This window comes from Chinchilla lanigera, unplaced genomic scaffold (assembly GCF_000276665.1).
Source record: "Chinchilla lanigera isolate Chin_1 unplaced genomic scaffold, ChiLan1.0 scaffold00008, whole genome shotgun sequence".
In the NCBI taxonomy this organism is placed as follows: Eukaryota; Metazoa; Chordata; class Mammalia; order Rodentia; family Chinchillidae; genus Chinchilla; species Chinchilla lanigera.
In genome coordinates this window covers 21,284,860-21,291,805 of record NW_004955409.1, presented here as the reverse complement: position 1 = coordinate 21,291,805, position 6,946 = coordinate 21,284,860, and positions in this window count along the sequence as shown.

Genomic DNA, 6,946 nt, shown 5'->3' with positions numbered 1-6,946 from the left:
TGTGGGGGGCACAACACTAGGGACTAAACTCAGGGCCTTTGCACATTCCCCAATTATTGATTAAATTTTTTAAATAAAAAATATAACAATATTCTTTTGTGAGTTTTGGTAGTTTATTTTTTCCAGCACTTGATTTATTTTTTTTCTGTATTATCAGTTTCTGTAGTCATAGATCTGTTTTCAGAATTCTTTGTTATCCTTTTAAGGTCCATGAGATTAGTAATGAGCCCTCTGTCTTTCCTGATGTTGGTTAATTATGTTTTCTCATTATTTTTTACCCTGTTTTCCTGGCTTGAATTTTATCAATCATGCAAATATTTTCAAAAGGTCAACTATGATTTTGTTAATTTTCTGTGATTTACTGGATTTCAATTTGCTTGCTATCTGCTTTAATTTTTGTTACTGTTTACATTTTTGTTTTCTTTTTTTTGAGGCATGACTTGACTTGCTCTTCCTTCTCTTGTTTCCGAAGATAGAAACTTAGGTGATTAATTTTAGAATTCTCACTCTAAGCACTAACAGCCATATCCTCAACTATTTATGTTATATTTAAATTTTCACTTAGTTCAAAATATTTTGAATTTCTCTTGAGAATGTTTGACTCATTGTTTTTAGAAATGTGTGATTTAGTTTATTTATGTGTTTAGGGATTTTAAATCCATTTAGCACTACTGTAGTTGAAAAGCACATATATTACAATTAAGGCTTTATAATTTTTAAGTGTATCTTATGATCCAGAAAGCGATACAACATTTATTTGAAGATTCCATATGACCCTGAGAATATAAATTCCCTTTTTAAATGGAGTACATTATGAATGTCAATTAGATCATGCTGATAGGCAGTGATATCATTACTAATTTTCTATCTCCGTGAATGATTAATTACCCATGGAGGGGCATTGTGTACATCTATAACGGTTTCTTTATTTCTCCTTTATGTTCTATCAGTCTTTGCCTCTTGCATTTTAATACTATCTTTTAAAGGTAGATACATGCTGTTATAGTTTATATCTAGGTGTTCCCCCAAAGCCGCAAGTGCTCATGGTTGTGGCTTTTGAGAGGTGATTGGATCACAGCAGTGTGATAATTATCTGTGGATTGCTCATCAGTGGATTCGTCCACTGATGAGTCTATAGGTAAATGTGGTTTTGGGAGGTGAAGCCTGGCCAGAAACTTTGGGTCACTTGGGTTGTGGCCTGGAGGGGTCTAGCTCCTTCCCTCCTCCCTTGATCTCTCACTTTCTCTCTCTCTGCTTCCTGTTCACATGCCATGGACTGTTACCCCTCTGCCAGACCCCTCTGTCGTGCCACCCTGTTTTGGAGCCAACCAACTATGGATTAAAATCTCTACAAATGGTGAGTGAAAGAAACCTTTCCTCCTTTAATTTGCAGGTGTCAGTTATTGAGTTTCAATGGCAAGAAAAAACTAAGGCATATTTATGATTTTTATGTCTTTTTGAATAATTAACCTCTTCATGATTTCCTTATCTTTGATAACTTTTGTTCTGAAATTGCTTTCTCTTCAATTAATATGGTTCATTCATTTTCATTTTGACTATTGCTAGCACCCTATGTCTTTCTTTATGTTTTTGATTTAACTTATCGTGTCTCCATATTTAAAATGAGCTTCTTATAGACAATAGTATTTTGACATTTTTACCCACCTTGAAAACTTGTTTTATGTTTTGCACCTGGGTAGTTTGAAGTTATTGTCCATATAACTAGAGTAACATTTATTATTGATATATAATTGGAAAGACATTTACCATATTAGTAACTGTTTTCTATTATTTGCGTTTGCTCTTTGCTCTACTTATCTTTACTGCCTTTTCTGGTTTTAACTGAGCATTTATATGACTGCATTTATCTTGACTCTCAACATAGTTTCTTTGGTGGTTGATCTAGACTTTACAAAATATAATTTTAACTAGCGTAATCAACCTCCAAACAATGCTTCTCACTTTGAATGTAGTGCAGGTAACTTATAGTATTTCCATATTTTAGTCTTATCCCTTATATTTCTGTCATTCATTCCACTCATCCGTATTCTATGTTAGCCAACATATTGTACTTTTCTTACTTAAATAGTTATCTTTAATATCAGTTAGGAATCAGAAAAAATCCTTAATTTTTTAACTTTAATTAGTCTATTCTTCATGTTCTTCTTTTCTTTTTATAGACTTAATTTTCTGACCTCTATAATTTTTCTTGCATCTGGAGAACTTTCTTAAAATTTCTTTTAAGGCAGGTCAACAGTTATGAATTTTCTGAGATTTTGTTTACATAGGAAAATTTTTATCATTCCTACATTTTAAAAGGATGATTTTGCTGGATCTTTAATGTTTGTTTTTTCCTTTAATCATTCATCTGTTTATAGACACCCAGGCTGATTCTATAGGTTGGCTATTATGAATTACACAATAAATATGGATAAGCAGATGGCCCTATGGTAAATTGGGTTTAACTGCTTCAGGTACACATAACAAGAAGTGGCATAACTGGGTAATATGGTAATATATCTTCAGTTTCTTAAGGAACCTCTATACTCTCTTAACTTACATCCCCTCTAGCAGCATAGAGGGTTCCCTTTTTTCTGAATCCTTTCCAGGATTTACTATTTTCTGTATTATTTCTGTATTATGACTATTTTACATATTCTTGTGGAAGAGTAGTTGGCATACATTTTCTCCCATTCTTAGGCTGTTTCTTTATGCTTTGTTATTTCCCTTGCTGTATAGAAATGTTTAAATTTGATAGAGTCCCATTTATTGATTCTTCCTCTTACTTCCTATGCTATTACAGCCTTCTTCAGAAAGTTTTTGTCTGTGTCTGTGGCTTTATATTCTGTATGCGTCTATTCTAACTTACGGAATCTTAGGACTGCATCTCTCTTTTTTTTTTTTTTTCCCGGTACAAGCAATCGAACTCACAACCTCGCACTTGCCGGGCAGGCGCTGTGCCGCTGAGCTAAATTCCCAGCCCTTAAGATGGCATCTCAGTGTAATTTTTTTCATATTCTCAATCAAAAGCCAGTCTTATCTTTGCTTGTCTTTCCTGAGAAAAGCATGTAGGACTAGCCAGTGATGCCAGTGCCTCTACTGTGTGGGAAAGAATCTTACCAGCATCAAACCACAGAAATACTAGTATACGCTTGATTTCTGAGTACCTCAGTATATGTCTCTGATGAATATACCATCATCATATATGCCATATGTGATAGATGAGGTGAAGAAAAGCAGTATCTGCTGCAAATATGAGATCAATACATCAGTTACTAGATCAATAAAATGAGAGGTGTGCAGTTTGGACAATTTTGTTTAATTGGCTTTATTTTGCATTATAATTGTAAGTGCTTTTTAAAACTTCCACAATGTAGTAAAAATTCAATAAATCTTATTAAACAAAAAATAAGAAAAAAGAATGTTCTACAACTTGAATGCTTTGGAGTGACTAAAAAAGTATGAGTATTTTTATTATTGTTATTTGTACTTTTTATTAAAAATTATAAGTAAATTATATGTTGATTTGCCTAGCTTTTCTCATCCCCAAAGAGTATTCCTAATCAGTTCTCATTTTAATATATTAATATTTTATTTTAATACATTTATTACTGTTCCCTAAAGTTTATTTGATGTTCAAGTACTATATTCTTTGGAAAAGAAATTAAATTTATTGATATATTTTATTTTATTTATTTATTTATTTATTTTCCAGTACTGGGAATCAAACTCATGACCTTGCACTTGCCAGGCAGGTGCTGTGCCACTGAGCTAAATCCCCAGCCCCAATATATTTTAGATATACATAATTATCATGTTCATCAAAGAGAATTTGTACCTGTACATGATAGATCTTGATTCATTTATCCCATCCCCCTCCCCTCCCCTCCCTTCAACCCCTCTTCCCCTCCTTATTTACAAAGCTTTGTTTCCATCTTTTCCTTTTCTCCTCATTGTTTTTCTTTTCCCTTCTTTCCTTTCCCCCTACCCACTCCCTAGTTCTCCTTCCTATTGGAATATTTTCTTCCCATTTTAACAATGTGTGTCACACATTTTGGTCCTTATTTACACTCTGGTTTCTCATACCAGAGAAACAATGTGGTATTTACACATGTGTGTCCAGTTTATTTCACTTTAGGGTATAGTCTTATCGTGTGTCCATTTAACTCAAAATGTTTCAAGTTTATCCTTCTTTATGGCTGAGTAGTACTCCATTGTGTTAAAAAACACCCATATGTCTTTAGCCATTCGTAGGTTGATGGGCATTTGGACTGTTAACAACATTTAACTATTATAAACTGTCCTGCTATAAATGTGGTTGTGCATATATTGCTGTGATATGATGATTTTAATTCTTTTGGGAAAATACTAAAAAAGGGCACAGCTAGGTCAAATGGAAACTCTAGTTTTAGTGTTTTGAGGAATCTCCACCTGATTTCCATATTGTTTGCACCAATCTACACTCCTACCAGCAGTGGAGTAGGGTTCCTTTTTCTCCACAGCCTAGTCACCATTTGTTATTGGTTGATTTCTTGATGATAGCCATTCTTTCTTGGGTGAGATGGAATCTCAGCGTTTTAATTTGAAACTCTCAGATGACCAGTGATGTTAAACATTTTTTCATATATTTATTTGTTCTTTCTACTTCTTAATTTGAGAAGCTTGTATTCATTTCAGATGCCCATTTTTTAAAATCTTTGTCAGAGGCCCAGGGGACTTCAGGTCAGAGTGAAGTCCTCAACGGACTCAAACCTCCAGATTTATTGAAGAACAACAGAAGCAACACAGTTTGCTGAGTCCAGATATTTGTTGCAGGTATCAAGGCAGGCAAGCAAGGCCTAGTGAGAGTTTGGATGAATAGTTAAATTTTTATTAAGTTTATTGATACAATTTAGACATATATAATAATTGCATTCACCATAGGGAACTTGTATCTGTACATGATATATTTTAGTTCCTCTTTTTTCTCATTATCTTCTCCTCCCTTCAGCCCCTTTTCCCCTCCTTATTTACCAAGATTTTTTCCCATTTTATCCTTTTTTTCCTCATTTTCACTTTTTTCTCCCTCCCCTCATTCTCCTTCTCTTGTGAACAATTTCTTCCTGTTTTGAAATATCTATTATATCTTTTGATTCTTATGTAGACTGGTACAACCATTGTGGAAATCAGTGAGGAGATTCCTCAAGAAACTAGGATTAAAGGCCACATTTCCCATTTGACCCAGCTTTTCCGCTTCCTGGTATCTTCCCAAAAACATTAAAAGCATCATACCATAGCGATATATGAGCACCTGTATTTATTGCCGCAGTTTGTTAATAGCTAAACCTTGGAAACAACCCAAATGCTCATGAGGTGATGAATGGATAAAAAAGTTGTGGTTTATTTGTTATACAATGGAGTACTACTCATGTATAAAGAAAGATAAACTCGACACTGTTATAGGGAAGTAGATGGGTCTTGAGACCATACTCTTAAGTGAGATAAATCAGACACACATGTGTGAATATCCTATTGTCTGTCTGTATTTGGATACAGGGAAAGATACTCGGTAAAGTCATGATTGGTAACCTTGCTCTTTGGTAGGGATTTGATATTATTAATTTATATTTAATAATTGATAACATATGTTACAACTTTATATACTGAAAGTATTACATTAAGAATTGTAGTAATTACTTTTTTTATATTTAAAAGTATTCCATAATTGGATCTAGATCTAATTTTTTTTGCAATAGATTTGCTAATGGGTTGACAAAATAAACAAGCTTTCTGAAGAAAGATCATCTTTGCTTCATCTTGATTAGTTTTAGAGACTAAATTTAATTCCTTAATTATTAGAACATCTGAAAATATAATATACATATTACACTTATTTTAAATATTTCCACATAATTTTATTTAAACATCTACATGCATAGCTTTTCAGTGTTAATTTCAGGACCTTCAGAGAAAAAGCAGTTTTCAACCTCATGGTCAGTTTTTTATTGCTTTCAAAGAAATAGTAATATCAATCCGTTTCTTTTCTAGGTAAATGGTACTATCTGTCACAGATCAACTCTAAATGTCTGAACACAATATAGAACTACAGAGCAGAGCATTATTTCATGAAGCAAGTTTCACATTTTGTTTCTAGTTTTTTCATGATTTCATATAAGTTGCTTCTTTGCACAGGCTTCACTTTGTCATCCAGCTGACATCTCTAAACTTGGTTCAAGCAAAGGAAATAGTGAAGAATTATCAATCTAAACTAAGCACTTTGATCTAATTACAGCTTAATATTTTAAAAAGTATATATAATAGTTTATTTTGTAAAGAATCATTACATGATTTCTTCTTAAAATATAAATTGCACTGTCAAAGAAGGATGGTTTCTGCTGATTTATTTCATACAGTTTATCACTTTTCAAAATGGAAAAAATTAGCCTAGCAAAAACACTAGTAAAATATTATTGCAATATATAATTATGCTTAAAACTGAACATTTAATTTTTAAAAGCTCCAGTTTTAAAAGCCTGGTTAAAACTTGAATGATAAAGTTATTACCCATAATTTTAAAGGATAGTATTTCAATGACTGTATTTTTAAAAGAAAACAATTTACACAAGATTTTATAGGTACATACTTTGAGATCTCATAACAAAAATGTCATTTTAATTGAAATAACTTGACAATTCTATTTTCGCAGAACAGATTTAAACATCAGATCATATCCAGGTGCCAGGAACCTGCCCCTGTTCATGGTTATTCTTTTTCCTGCAGAGTTATCATTTGAATTTGAGCTAGCTAAATTTTTTGAGGAAATATTGCATATACTATGTTGGTTACAACTCAGGGGACAGTTTGCAAAAATAATATTGCTGTTGTTGCCTTGTGCTATCCTATTTGCTGATTTTATTTTTATATCACTGAAAGTACATTCTACACCAGAGCTTTATAAAAAATAAAA